We start from the raw sequence: 15,801 nt of genomic DNA on the forward strand, positions 1-15,801 counted from the left end.
ATCATGTCAGTGTTAAGAAGACTGCAAGTATCCGCTCTACCACTCTGGTTCTGGGGTAGAGCGCCTGCCTTGTGACTTGTAGGACCCGGGTTCGCGCCCCGGCTCCTCCAAGGCGGATTGCCCAGACAAAATGGCGGCATTTTCTCTGGTAGGAATACAATCCCTTGTAACAAGTCAGGCTACCAAAGAAACGGTGGGTGGAACAGAAAAAAACCTTCCAGGTGGCTTCCAAATGGGGAGCCCGTTTCTTTTCTTGGGCTCCCCATGCGGTGGCCATTCCGGGGGTTTCTCCGGGGGAACGGAGTTTTGCAAAAAAAAAAAAAAAAAAAATTAGTTTCGTAGCGTTTCAGTTTTTAGTAACTCAAAGAAACATTTAAAACATTTTAAAAAAATGTTTGCTTTTGTACATAAAATATTTGAATTAAGTGTGTATACCGATGTTGTGTATTCAACCATTTATCGGTAGGTATATATTGACAGTTAAAATTTTTTTAGTTAATAACATATTTTCTCTTCATTTAGTTGAAGTTCGGCCTCTGTAAAAGCCGTGCTGAACGTGAACGCGACGCGAGTCGGGACCTGCAGGCCGCAAGACGCACCGAGACTGTCTGTCCCGTCGCGGTTGCGGTCCGCCGCCCGGACGGACGTGTCGAGGCCGACTGCAGCAGGGCTCCTCCTCGCCGGCGAGGGTCGCGGGTTCGAGCCCGGCGCCCCGGCAGTCGCTCCAACTGCTCGGCCCCGGGGCGGCAGGCCGCGTCTATTTTTTTTTATATTAAGTGGCCTACAGCTTTCGCCAACGGCCAAAGGGTCATTATCTTCAGAGGGAACCTCAGTTTCAAGTCGTTATCAAATATCAGAATATATATGGTACACCCATGCCTTACCCGGGACTCGAACCCAGGACCTCTCGCACCGGCGCAGCCGTGTCTGTCTGGTCCAGTCGTTCCCAACGACTACCGGCTGCACCCCGCGGCGTTACACAGACACGTGTGTCCACGTAAAATAAATAAGTAACGCACATATCAATTTTTTTTAAGTAGGAAGATAATTAGTAACAATGAAATTAATTACTTAAAAAAGGGGGGTTGTGTGTAAAGTCGGTTTACGGACGATAATTTTACGTGATAACGTCATAAGAAAACATTGATGAAAAAATTTCATACTTTTTTAAATTTCACATATTATTTACAGTTTTTTTTTGCAGTTTTAAATTAAATAATTTGTTTAAATATAATCACGAACAATTAGTTAAAAAGCCCGCCTTAACCTGTTTGATATTAAATAAGATTTTCTCGCACGGTTGTTGGCCGGTTCTTGCACGCTCGGCTCAGGTGGAATGTGACAATTTTTCGTGCGTGCAGCCGGCGTTCATCGATTTATAAGACGTTGTCACGTCAAAAATAAAAGGAACTACAGGAGGCTTCTGATTTGCCGCACGTACCGACAGCGTTCGTCAGTCACCGGTAAAATGGCGTTAGTGATTACATCGTCCACTGTGGATGAGCAATGAGCTGTGATAGGAGTTCTTCTTGCAAAAGGAAAGAAAGTTGGAGAGATCCGTTCGTAGATGGTGGAAGTTTGAGGGAAAGACTGTATTGACCGTAAAAATTCGTGAAAAATTGCAGGATTACGGTTGGAAAGTTTTGGAGCATCCGTCATTCAGCCGGAACCTGGCACCCTCCGATTTCGATATGTTCGGACCGTGGAGTTCATCGGCGGTGAGAAGTGTGACTCAAACTGGCCCCGCAGCCGATGGAATTCTAGACTCCGGGAGTTTCAAGCTGATCCATCATTGGGACTAGTACCTCAACATGCATGGAAACTATGTGGGAAAGTAATAAATGGGTAATATTTTCATTACTGTTTCAGATTGTCTTTAATTGCTTTGTTCTTCTTTATGTAAAAATGATGAAAGTGTATATTTATGATGCGCGCGCACTATGCAACGAAATTTTCACAAAGATATGGTGGACCACGTGTATGAACATAAACCGTTTATAGTCATTTTCATAACAATTAGGTGTGCCAAATGAAACTTTATGAAAGTGAAACTATATATATTTTTTTGTAAAATAAAATAGTCATATTAAATATTGATTTCAAGTTTTAAAAATCCTAAGGCGGTTGGTATTACATCAATCAAGTAAATTAAAAAAATCGGCGTGTGCGATTGGAAATGTGTATAAAATTATTAAATTCACACAAGGAAAGCTTTTATAGTAACCAAATCTTAGAACGAAATATATTTCAATGATGTGTCTTTTACAGTTGTTGATGTGATGTTTAAATAAGTTAAAATTAGGTTTGAAATCTAAAACAATTGGCAGAATAATATGGGCAGGATGCGATAGGCAGTGTACGGTATGATAGGGCATCAGGATGCGATAGGATACATTAGGATACGAGATCATACGACTGATAGAATAGGGTAAACTGCGGTAGGATGCGGGACGAAGGAAGGTGGTCTAGGAGGAGAGTTGGACAGGACGTAACGGTGTCTCGTGCTCGAACCTCAAGCCGCGTCCTCTTGGCGGGAAGCAGACGAGAGAGGCAAAACCCGTAGTTCCCCGAAGTTCATGTTTTTTTTTTTGTATCTTTAATGTAGCTATCCTAACCAAATCAACCGTCCACGATGTTTCTAAAGTATCTATAATGTAGCTAACCTAACCTAATTGACCATTAGTGTCCTTTTATCAACACCGCCATATTTATTTACAATGAACAAAAAAAAACCCGAAGAGGCACGGTCGGGCGTTTGGTTTCTCTCGTCTGTGAAAAGAAGGCTTCCCCCCTCTTGACGGCCCTGACGCCTCCGAGGTTGCAGGCGGCTCTGGCTCGAGGGTCGCGCAGGCATGACCGTCAGGAAGATGGCGGTGTGGAGTTGGGAATGGGGGGGTCATATCTGGCGCGACACGGTCGTGGTCGCGGCCTTGGCAGTGCACAGAGACACTCCCCGTCAGCGGCGACGCGGGAGGCACCTTGGGCGGCTATCTCCGCCGGGACAAGTCGGGCCGCGGCCGGTCGCAGACCACGTGTCCGCAGCGTGTCCTCTCAAGGGGGGAAGCCTACAACTCACGTAGTTTCGGTTCCCTGCAAGAATGATTTCCGAAGATTTCCGAAGTTTTGCGTTTTGGTACTAACGCCACTTCAGCCGCTAAATCAGAAGTTTCCAATGGAAACAAGCATGTTGTGATTGACCTGACCTAACCTAACCCTTCGCTGTTTTTAATTTCAATTTTTGAGAGAAATCCGAAGTTGCACGAACGTGGTAGGGAACCGAAACTATGTGAGTTGTAGGCTTCCCCTCTCAAGGCCCCGGAGGACCAACTAGAATAGCAACACGCTTTTGTTAATTTCTTCACTTCGACGCAGGCCTTGCCACACCGAACACTTTGCGTGTGCACGTTTCAAGATTTCATCCAAGGCCGCCGCTAACTTCAACATGCAAATTACAAACTTCAATAGATACATACATGCAAAAGAAAATTAATATTTGATAGGTCATAAACAAGTAGTGATATGTATCCCAAACTTTAAATGCATTTTTTTTAGTCAGCAAAAAAAAAAAATAATTGAAAAGTTTGGTAACATCCGAGCAGCCTTGTAAATTTTTTTATTAAAGTTGGAAGAATTTCAGACGAATTACTTTTTTTGCTATGGCGTTCTAAAGGAAATCGAGCCTTTTATTTATTAATTCTTTTCATTGAATTCTTACGAAATTGCTTTATTTATTTCAAAATTCCAGGTGCACCATCAATATCATTATATATATATATAGTTTTGTGATATTTGACGTTACTTCAATTTTTAATTTTTTTAAAGGATCTTAGAGCAGAAAACAGATTGTTTTTAGTGCAGCTTTTTAAATCGCATGCCTAATAAAAAGGCTGTCTTCAGTAATTTATATAGTGGATAAACAACTAATAACTCGCGGGTCAGGGTTTTAGTCCAAACGCACTCACATGCATATTTAGGATAACAAATATTGTAAGCTGTTTGTCACTCAGACATTCAGAATGTAATAAAGCAAAAATCTGACAAAAATTAAAATATTAAACTATACAATCTAACAAGATCATTGCAGGACCACAAATTAAATGTGTGTGTTTATTTGTTTGCTTTGAAAGGTGGATGACATTTTTGGTATAGTTAAAGAAAATATCGAGTGAGGTTAACATAAGAACATGCCTAAACCCAGACAAACCTTACTCACAGACAAAAAAAAATCAATAATAAGCTAAATTAAAAAAAAATTGTATATACAGTTTATAGTTTGTAACCAGTACGACTGTTTACAGTCATATGATTATTATTGTAACATTAATTGTATATTTCATAAACTGATCTTATGTATTTAATTATTTTATTGTAAAGAGGACAACCAAAGTTAACCTATATAACACATCTAATTGCCAGAGACAACACACTTTTTACTTCAGGGTCTTCTAAGCATTATTCTTTGGAAATTTATTCATTTGCCTTAGTTCAGCACTCTTGCACGCTAATATCCAAGTTTTATTTCACTATGCAGTTAATTTGGTTTGCTGATTTTTCCATAGCTCCTTGGTTGCTAGGGACGGAAAATAAATAGTTAGCAGGAAGAAGAAAGGGGAGACGCCATCGCCATCTTGCAGCGGGAAGACGTTTCTCGGGCTGGGGCGAACCAAAGCCTTGGTTGCCGCCCGAGGAATTGAAGATTCGCGTCATCCGCGGTCGTGTGCTATCTAGAATCCTCCACACTATTATTTGTGAGAATAGTTCTGGACTGAATAAGTCTCAGATAGGGAGTATCGGTGACATCTAGTGCCCACTTCCACGTCGGTCCCGTTCGTCCCCGTAGTGGTTCCGGACGACTGATATCAGCGCCAGCTACGATCGGCCACGACGTTTGGTGAGACCGATCCTAAATTAAAACAGACTGTTTAGGACGAGAGGGAAGTCGATTCTTCAGCCGAACCCCGGCTACATCAGATCTTCTGTAGTTCGCCAATTACAGCTTCCAGCGTCCAGTGTTCCAGCATCGCAGCAGACTAGCTGGAGGTCCTAGGAAGAGAGCCTCAAGCCTCCGACAGATTATAGCTAGACCCGGCATGGTAGTCGATGTGTTCCTGTGACGTCATTTACATCTACTTACTGACACCTAGGTCTGAACAAAATGATGACATACACAGTAAATTATTTTGGTTGTTCCTCTCGCTGAATTACATGTTAACAGTAACTTCACTTCAATATCAAAGAACCCATTAAAATCGTATGTTTTCCAACTATTACTATTTCATTTACAGTAAATGTCAGTTACGTATAAGACAGACTTGGTCATAGGTAATGCAAATTTACACTAGTAACACAACACTACCAAATTTCCTTTTAATAATTATTCTCTTGACAGTAGTCCAATGCAGTGACGTGCTAGCTGGATTAGCAGTCTGGTTAATCGATACAGCAGCAGCGTTCCTGAGATCTACTGCGGAGAGAATAGGCGCCAAAACCCCGCAAGAACAATAATTATTTACAGTTGACCATATATAATACACAGAGTAATTAGAGTGGCACCCATTATCGTGGGGCTTGTACAGTTGGCCACACACAAGAGTTTAATTAGAAGTTGATGTAACATAATATGTAGTTTATTTAAGACAATTATTTATGTTGGTACACGCATCGTTGAACGTTCATATTATACAAACGCAGAAATGTTGGAAGAAAACTGGGTAATGGTATAGTCACTATAATAGTGCATTCATGTTTATTTTTTTTCTCTTTGAAATCTTAAATAGAGTAAGGGGAATGTCTATGCTAGCGTTTTACCACTCACAAGATAATTACTTGGCATTAGAATAGTCTTTGCTCCTAACAAGTTCTGTTGAGATCGGTTTGCTTTTTATAGTGAGCCATATTCGTGTTTAGTGGTCATAGGGTAATGCGTCTGTGGAAGGCATATACATAATGAGTAACGTACATGTAACCAAGGAGGTAAGAAGTTTTGGAGCTGTGTTCAATGATTTCCATGTTAACAATTCAAGTAAAAATGAGAAATGCCACACCTCCTCTGGATAGCAAACGTTTTGTGGTTAAAATGGAGTTGAATGATAATATCTGGCTGATTTTTGTCACCATGTTTGTTTGAATATATACACACACTTCATGATAGCATTTTTACGATTCTTCCTAGCGAGTCCCTTTCAAGATATCAGCAAACTTCTAGCCTTTATGCAGCTAAGGCTTGTTTTGCCTAACTAAATGCTAACCAGAGTGACCAACATTTGCATCATTCATCAACCGCTCCACTGCACTAATCATGTGTCCATTTCCGGGATACGTGGTCAAACAATACCTACCTATTTTAAAAATGGTGTTGAGAAGTAAGAAAGATGGTGTACAATATTTGCCATGTTAATACCTGAAGTGAAGTTGAGGAAAACCCCCCCCCCCCACTTTTTTCAATCTACATTGCAAAAATATTTTTTGTTATAATAAAGTTAAAAGCTAATTTCTTGCAGATATGTTGTTATTATGTTTGTTTAGCAATATTCACTACATGATGGCATTTTTTTATTCTTCCTAGCGAGTTTTTTTTTCAAGATATTAACAAATTTATAGCACATTAGCCTTATACAGCTACGATTTATTTCGCTATCCAATTGCTAACCAGTTGAATTCAACTTTGGAACAGTATCCGCTCCATGATTTTAAGTTTATACTAAAATAACTGTTTTGTGGTTAGTCAAAATAAAAAATCATTGTGAAACTAAAAATCTTTAATTTGAGAATTTAACTATACAAACAACGTTAAATTCGGGTCCACTTGAAAGTATTCGTTATGTATGCCACTACTCGATCATTTGTGTGGTATTCAAAGTTGGCGTTAAAAATATGTCTGTTTTTTTTTTTTTGTATTTTCATGAATTACTAAGATATCAAACTATACATAGTTCGTTTAAGGGACACGGCAGGTTATGGAGAATGTTATCAGTGTTCTCACCGATAGTGACATAGATGGATATCAAAAATCACGCAACTACAGATTAGGCGATGATGCTTCAGTTGCAAAGATAATTTTTTGAAATACTTGACGCGTTTAGACCACTTTTCATGCAGGTTACTGATATAACCAACATGAAAGTTATATAAATGCGCGAAATAATGTAAATAGAAAAAAATTTAAATTTGCATAATATTCCTTTGGAAAACAGTTACCAAGAAACAGTTTGTGATACTACAATAAAGATATTGTAACTTTGTATAACACATGGATATGGATATTATTGCATATATGAAATACGTTTTTCGAGATAATACTGAGCATTTCTTAAAATAATTGGCACATAATTTTATGTTTCATTCAAGCAAAATTTTTTAAACCATTGAAAAGATAATACAATATCCAACAAGTCAGCCTTATTATCGTATTATGTGCGCAGTTAATACTGGAAAGCTATTCAGGGAATGGTTTACAAATATCTTTAAATATTGGAAGTATTGGGGCAACGCAAACCATAAATGTCCGGGCAAAAATCCAACACAGTATTATTGTGAACACAGTTTTATAGTGATGCAGTTTTTTTTCCATGTAAATATACAAATTTACAAATATCTGTAGTTTCACATGAATATTTCTGTTCCAATAAAAAAAATACAGAGTAGTTTCGACTCAGCTGTTAGAACACTCTATAGTTTACTTTGAAAACTACTACATACGTTGTCGACCAAGCAAACTGTGCTAAATTTAAATGTTTATATAAGGAAATAACGGTTTGCTCACTTATCCGTTACTATCACCCGTAAAAAAGATTTAAAGATAAGATTATTTCCATTTAATGATTACATAACGTATGGTAGGCGAAAATTAATCGTACCACAAAACCTGATGTAGCGGATACTGAAAAATCAATTTCTAAAACAAGCAAAATTTTTAAATTAACAAATCGTTTGTGTAATTGTGTAATATACTCAACGTTTAGCCAGTTCAAACCAAACTCCAAAGAAATATTATCACAGGCCAGTGTAAAGTGGCTTTTCTGCAGAAAAAAAAAAGCTAGGTTCGTTCGTGGTCACGTTATGTTTGCAACCACACAGCTGCTGACAATCCCCGCCATCTCGCTCTTAATGTTTTGTAAGTTTAGATGTCGTGCCGTGAGAAACATCCCAGTACCTGCTTTTATATTTCGCTTTTTCTCATTGTCCTGATTACAATGCCATTGTAATCTCGGTGATAAGGTGAAAGACAGTTACACCATTGAATATATATTCAATGGTTACACCGACCGTCGCTCTTCGGGCCATTGTCGCGACAGTGAGGTTTCTGCACCTGAAACGACGAACTCTTACCTGCTATCAGCAAGGTGTTGCATTTCTGCCGCGTATTTATGCTGCAACAATGCTGCCCAGCTCCGTGGCGTTGATAGGTGCTACACTAGCGTCAGTTATGTTATCAGCAGTATCTTACTTCGTATCAGGTCAACTAAAGTCTAAATTTATCAAATGACTGAGGAAACTTATTTCCATTTATTACCGATACTACCATTCTCATAATATACGTATTATCACTAGCAATTTTTCTAAGTAGTTAAAATAATTTTTCAGTATTGACTCACGTGTACGTAGGCATTCCTTACTTCCTAAGGGGCCCGCCTTCTGAATGACACATGCGGTTTGCAGAGCTTCAGAAGGAAAAAAAAAAACCCATACAGATATCCGAGTGGTGACTGTTTAGAAAAGCATTTAAGAATAAGCTAATGGTACGCCGAGGCCGAATGAGTAATTCTGTTTCCGGATTTCGTTATTAAACTGCATTTTTAGGAGAGAGGAAATAGCTAAAAAGCGTGTTTTCGGAATAACTTTTAGGCTTGAAACACCTAACGTTATGGTTACCGCTCAATTCTCATTGTTGCCCTGCGCACAACGTAAGGATTGCGCGCCAGTACAGAGCCTTTCGCTTAGAGGCGATACCGCGCTAGAAGCACCAGAGGGCATCGCACTTATCATCCCGCCTTGCTGAGTCAACTGGCTAGGCTCCCCAGGTTTTAAGAGCCCCGGGGCGCTAAGGGTGACGCCGGCTCACGCGTAACGCATTATGTTCGCCTCTACGCACCAAGCACAGAACTGGGGTGCAATCCTCGCAACGGTAAAGTACCACTATGGGGACTTTAAGCAGTAAATCTACATATTCAAGGTAGAATGTTAAAAATTGGTTGTCTGTAAAGTCGGTTTACGGACGATAGTTTAACGTGACAACGTCATAACAAAACATTGATGAAATGATTGATCCAGAAGAAAAGGAAATATCATATTCGGCATGAGACTGAGCCGTAATAGGTTTTTGCAACCAAACCATTTAGGCATTAAAAATATTATATTCTTTGAGGAAGTATTTTTTTTTTAATTTTTCAATCTTTTGCATGATAAAATCTACCTCTGCATACTTTTATGAATAAAATTGAATCATTTTTATTGAATTATCACTATTTTGTATGGATACAAAGGAGTGAAATGAAATGTGCAATTGAATTAATAAATTTACTTTTATTTGCATTCATTAATTCAAATATATTTATTACTTTTGAAATGTTGCGTGCGCCGTATTTATTTTTACAAGTACAAAAAAAATTAGGTACGCTAACCACACGCCCACGAGGCCATACTAAGGTAATGTAGTTTCAAATGTTATATATATATATATATATATATATAAACTTTGTTCACGGTAGGGGTATAATATTAACACGATTTTATAACAAATACGCATCCCAAATACACCAAACTTATTTATAATGTGTTACAATATTTTTTAAAACATTGTGCAAAAGATCCTGGGTGTAATTTGAATTATTATGTGTAACTGTAAAACACCATTGTTGGTTCAAAACGTATTTGAATTTTCAACATTACTTTTAAATAACCGTACCGATTGTGCTGAAAATCGGTGGACGATCGTTAAATTACATAATATTAATAATTCAAACGACTAAAATATGATTGAAAAGTCAAATCGATGGTTGTTCCAATCGAGTGGAAGAGAGATGCCACGCATGCGTACAATGAGCAAACAGAACACATCCTTAGTGGGACATCCGTAGTGGGACACTTTTTCGTGCGTGCAGCCGTCGTTCATCGATTTATTAGACGTTGTCACGTCAAAAATAAAGGCTTCCATGTAGCCTACATAACTACCATATACTTAAAATACCAAGTACCAAATTTTGAACGCCTAAGTAGTACATGAATAAAAAATAAACTTGTTTGAGCCTTTCTCGCTGGCAAAAAAAAAAAGTGTTAAAAACGAAACCATATTACAGTAAAACTCCCACCAATCGTTGCCGTCCGGACCAGGATTGAGGCGGATAACCGATTAGAAGGATAACAGTAATCTCTTTATAAATATGTACAGTTGCATAATTTCTCTGCGGGCTTGGGATGAAAAAGAAATTATAATCTTTTAAAAGTAAATAATACGTACACACACACTGTATTTTTTTTTGTAAATGGAACAGAAATATTTATATATAATTACAGATATTTGTAAATTTATACATTTACATGAATGTGTTAGTAGTGATACTGTTATTTGTGAACCGTTCCCTGAATAACTTTCCAGTATTATTTGCGCACATTAATAATCACAATAATAAATAAAATCCAATTATTGAATAATCGATTATCTTTTCCATGTTTAAAAAAATTATGATTGAGTGAAACAACAAATTAAAATATAAAATTATATAGGCTACCAATTTTCGTAAGAACTACTTAGTATTATCTCGAAAAACGTATTTCATATAATATGCAAAAATAGCCATAGATAAATTATGTACAAAGTTACAACAACTATTTCCTGGCAACTGCTTTCCAAAGGAATCGTTTATTAAAGTACAGGCAATTGTTTTCTGTGCAGGACAGGACTGTGTCGACCCTTCATCTGCGTGCTGCGGAAGGCGACGGAAACCCACCGCAAGCACACCCCGCGGCGTCTCCTGAGGTCAGAGGTCACCGTGCTCGGACAAAACACAGGTCAACTGCCAATCACTTGCTGAAAAAAAAACATTACAAGTGTAACTCGGCGAGAAATGCGAGATTAAACGATGTTTTTTTTTTTGTGATGTAAATAACAGGAGGGAAATCACACTACGAAAATTTAAAACCGTTCGTGAAAGTTCAAAGAAAATTTTAAATATATGTTTTTTTATTTAAACAGTCAAAAAAAGGATTTTCGCGTACTGCTTGGCGTTATAACTTATTTACAATAGAAATATATTCAAGTCCCCAAGTAAGAAAGAATATAATAAGACATTCGGTTAAAGTTAGCGACATAACAATATGTATCTTCATGCCTTACTGTGTACATTAAAGCAAGTTGAAATATTTAAGAGATTTTTCTCATGGTTTTTGTGAAATCGAAGGGTTTGCAACAAAATGCATCTATATCTATTTTCGGAAGTTTTGGTGAAACAAGAACAAAATACCGTTATTAAAAGCATCTTTATTACTTTAAATCGTGTAAGATTCGTGTTATAAATATGTGGAGTAGACTAATATATATATATATATATATATATATATATATATATATATATATATATATATATATATATATGTGTGTTGTTTTACTCCAAAAGATAGAATTAATTTTAAAAAATAAAGCTGGAAATAAATGTTTGGGAGCTAGATCGTGTTTCATTCGAACGATTCAGATGTGTTCCCGCAGCCGTAGCCGTCCAGCTCCTGATGTCCGCGCAGGCCCGTGTACTGCTGAAGAGGGCCTGGAGAGACCACGGCAGGGGCGACCTTCAGGGCCGAGAGAGGTAGAGAGCTGGCATCACCGCCGCCACGGCGCCCGCACCAGGCGCCCCGACCTCCGGCTGGTTAGCGCCGTCCTCGCTCGCTCCGCCGCCCGCCCTCTGTCTCGCGCTACCGGGGGGTCGAACCCACGAGCCATGCCAGCACATCGCCCGATGCCCCGACCCACACACGTGCGTTACCTACATCAACCATCCAAACCTAATAACTATTGTCACGACCAGAGGCAGCGGGCGGCACTCCGCGGCCCCGCGGTTCCATGCCCTGATCCGGCACTCGGAGTCCTCTGCGGGCGTGCTCGCCGAGGGTCGTGATCGTGTGAGCACAGACTCGGTGCTCAAGTGGTTATAATCTTGGACGTCCCGTCACAAGCCTCTGGGCATGACCGTGCTTACTCACCTGCAAAATTAAGAGTTATTTGCTAGCGTCGGGCTCGTCTACACACTCGCGTGCACAAACGGGTCGGTGGTTTTTTCGCGAACAAATCTGACCACTCAATATAGGACGGGATTTGCAATAGCCCGTCCGTCCGTCCGTCAGTCATCCGTCCGTCAGCCACTATATTCGCAAAATGTAAATCATTTATTTTGTTCATTGACCGCTACGACATTTTACATTTGGTCCAGATTCCGTAGGGTTGGATCCCACGTGTCATACTACCCATGTATTTTTCTCGCCAAAACATTTCCAGACCAAGTGAACTGGGATGAGTAGTGTGTGCGCCGCGGAACAAGCGCCGCGGACGCCTCGCAAGAGTGCAAACAGCCAGTTACTACGCAGGTAGTAAGTGCGCCCCAAGGCTCGTGTCTCCTCGCCGGCGAACACGTGGCCGTCCGAGCGCCTCGGAGCAGGGGCGCCACCACAGCCGGGACATGGCCACTACTTACGAGAAGTGCCAACATCAACAACTATAAACATAGCAATGTCTTTAACATAACAACATAAAAAAATTAGTATTTACTGACATTCTCAGTTCATAATTTATGGAATGGTGTATTGATGGAGTGGCGTTTCGAATATAATGACGAAATATACTTTGGAATATTTTTTGCCAATGTTAAATTATTTCGGCAGCAATTAAATAAACATAACTGCAAATCGAAATCTTGGGCGTGCTTTGCTTTCGCTCTTGTGTAATTATTATTATTATTATTATTATTTTTTTCAATAGAAACGGAGGTTATGATTTTCAGCACTCGAAACTTTGTGACCATGCAGTTTTTAATGTTTAGAAACAAGATATAAAGCATTTTAACATATTGTTTTGGCTTACCCGTGTTGAAAAATAAATATTCGTAAACGTAAGAGGGTTAATAAAAAAGAAAAGGCTGCCAAAAAATACTTTTGAAAAGTTAACGACTTTCAGGCTGTTAGGTTTTCTCTTTTTCTCTAAATCCCGATTGGTTCTCAGTATTCTAAAAATAAAAATAAGACCGTTACGTATAGCATTATCTTCCTTGCTTCGTGCACGAGTCCCCAGCCACGGCAGTGCAGTCAGACAGCTCTATGCTACTTAAAACAATTGGGTCATTTTTGAATCATTTCTGCTGTGAGGAAGACTGGTTTAACCTTACACCTTGGACGCACGCCGTCGCTGGTTTAGGCTGGTTGTCATATGTAGATGGAGCCACGATTTATTTCGCGGATTATTTTCGTAGCAAAGTACACTGTGAATGTTTTTGGATGCCCGGACAGTTTGAGATGACACCCTGCGTCCTGTTGCTTGTTAGCGAGGCACGTTGCAGTCGAGTAGCTTTCCGCCCCATGTTACGACGGGCTGTCAACAGACGCTGCTCGTAGCTCACACTGCCTCTGATCCCCTGACTATTCCGACCAGTGCAGCGTGTCTGGCTGGTGGTCCGAGGGCCCGGGTCCGATTCCCGGCCCTGGAGGGGATTTTCCAGACATTCTCCCTGGGTTCTAGACTGGGTGTTTGTGTGACGTCACCTTTCACCTTCGTTCCGCGGAAGGCAATGGCAAACCACCGCGGAATCGCGCTGCCTCGGCAAGCACAGGAAACGCTACGGCTGTCATCACCGTGGCGTTTATTGTTCTCACGACACCCATTAATGGGTAAAACCACTCATCATCATCATCATCATCATCATCATCATCATCATCAGCGTGCCAGAGTGTTAGTCTGGTTAGGCCCACGAGCAGCGTCAGGCAAGCAAAATCTAAGCAAAAACCCCCGCAGGTTAATCAAATGGAGGAATGGTTTCCTTCGCTTTAACTGTGCAAGCGGTCTATAATCTGCCTCACGCTAGAATCACAGGGCAGAGCAAATGGCGCCCAATGTTGCCACATTTATACCTATCGGCTTGTTAAAGTGAAGATTATTATGTATACCATCAAAAATATTTTTTTTCTTTCGATTTTTCATGAACGTAAAATCGTGTATTTTGACAGTTTTGTTATATTTGCATACATTCTGGAAGAAAAGAATATCAATTCTTTACACCAATCAGGAAAAACTATTTGTAGCAGTCTGTCACAATTTAACAACAAGACATTCCATTAAATATGTTTTATGGACCAACAGAGTCAATATTCAATTATACAAAAAAAACTTTTAATGGTTTAAACTTTTGAAACCAAGATGGCGTCATTCAGTTACATTTCCTTAAAAGTATTAATTGAATATTATCAGTCAGATGATGCACTTGATAAAATACAAAAAGAAAATGTATTTTCAAAATTCATAACCCAAATTTTCCTTCTAAAGATTTTTTTTTTCCGTTACATTACAAAGTAGTGTCTACAACTTGTGTTCTATGGGAGTAATGCCAGGCGACAGAGTACACCGAGACAAAAGACAGCGCTTGTAGCAGATGCGCGTTGGAAACAGAGAGTTTGGCCTCGAGGCCGCGCGCGCGGTATCGGCCGCTCGCCAGTTGCCCCACGTGGTCGGTCAGCGCTGCCAGCGTGTCTCCGCCGCGGCCTTGGCCACCGATACCGAGCCGCCAAGGCCGCCCGAGCAGACGACACCCTGGTTCGAGCCACACTTCACCTTTCACGTGAATTCGATGAACGCCTTGGCGACACGAAAATAGGACACTGAAACGCCCACTGCGGCCAAACTATACTCTCGGGGATAAAAATAACTACACCACCGTAAAGCCCGCTCTGACAGCGACGGGAAACGCCGGCGCAAAATTACCCCCCCCCCCCCCCCCTACGGCATGACCATCGCAGTGACGTCACCTCGCGGCAGCGAGCGCTAACATGCGCAGTACGCGCGGCAGGCGTTCTTTTTCCCTCTTGTCCAGTAGTTTTCTTGCTTGCTATGCATGTTATTTTGATCCCCGCAAGACCCGCGACCCAGGGTTTTCCCTGTGTCTATGCAGGTTTCACCTGGGTCACTTTAGTTAGCTTTTAGGCTAAGGCAACCTAAGGGGCGTCAGTCATGGCTTAAAATGGTGCCATGGCTGGCCAATAAACCCCAATGAGCACAAGATGTACGCGCCCTTTTCTGAATGGTTAATACCCCGCATAGTAGAGTGCATAAGCTTCGGCCTGAGACACACTTAGGTCCTCCCCTAACATGGACCCCCCCCCCTTTACATACTTAGATTAACTTAGGCTAGGAAAAAAAATGGCTAGCGTTCAGTTGAGCGCGAGCTGGCAACGGAAGTACGTGGTCGATTTCCTCCAAGCAACTTTTATTCCTTACGTTAGAGTGTAAACTACGTTTTGTAAACAAATTCTTTAGTACCTCATGCACAATATATTTTTTACGCAAGCATCAAGGAACATTGCCCAAACCAAAAGTGAAGAAGTCGAAGAAGCAATGAGTGACCCCCTTTCCTAACCAGCCACCTACACTTCCCGATGCAGAGAGACGTCGGCTCTATCTACTAAGAAAGAAGGAAGCCCAGGGAAATGTGATTTTTTTTCTAACCTAACTAAAACTAAGTGTATTTTGGAGGGGTCCGGGTTAGGGAGGGACCTAGGTGCGTCTCAGGCCGAAGCCTATACGCCTAGTCATGCTGGGATTAGCCATGCAGG

General features: G+C 40.4%; 1 long non-coding RNA gene across 1 annotated transcript in view; it reads left to right on the forward strand.

Annotated features, from left to right (window-relative positions):
- Positions 1–11,759, forward strand: part of LOC134532832 (uncharacterized) — a 56,139-nt gene extending 44,380 nt beyond the window's left edge. The window contains exons 2-3 of the long non-coding RNA XR_010075192.1: positions 10,892–11,007; positions 11,702–11,759. This is a non-coding gene — a long non-coding RNA (uncharacterized LOC134532832). The remainder of the gene's footprint in view (positions 1–10,891; positions 11,008–11,701) is intronic.
- The last annotated feature ends 4,042 nt before the right edge of the window (positions 11,760–15,801 follow it).

This window comes from Bacillus rossius, chromosome 6, assembly GCF_032445375.1.
Source record: "Bacillus rossius redtenbacheri isolate Brsri chromosome 6, Brsri_v3, whole genome shotgun sequence".
NCBI classification, from domain to species: domain Eukaryota; kingdom Metazoa; phylum Arthropoda; class Insecta; order Phasmatodea; family Bacillidae; genus Bacillus; species Bacillus rossius.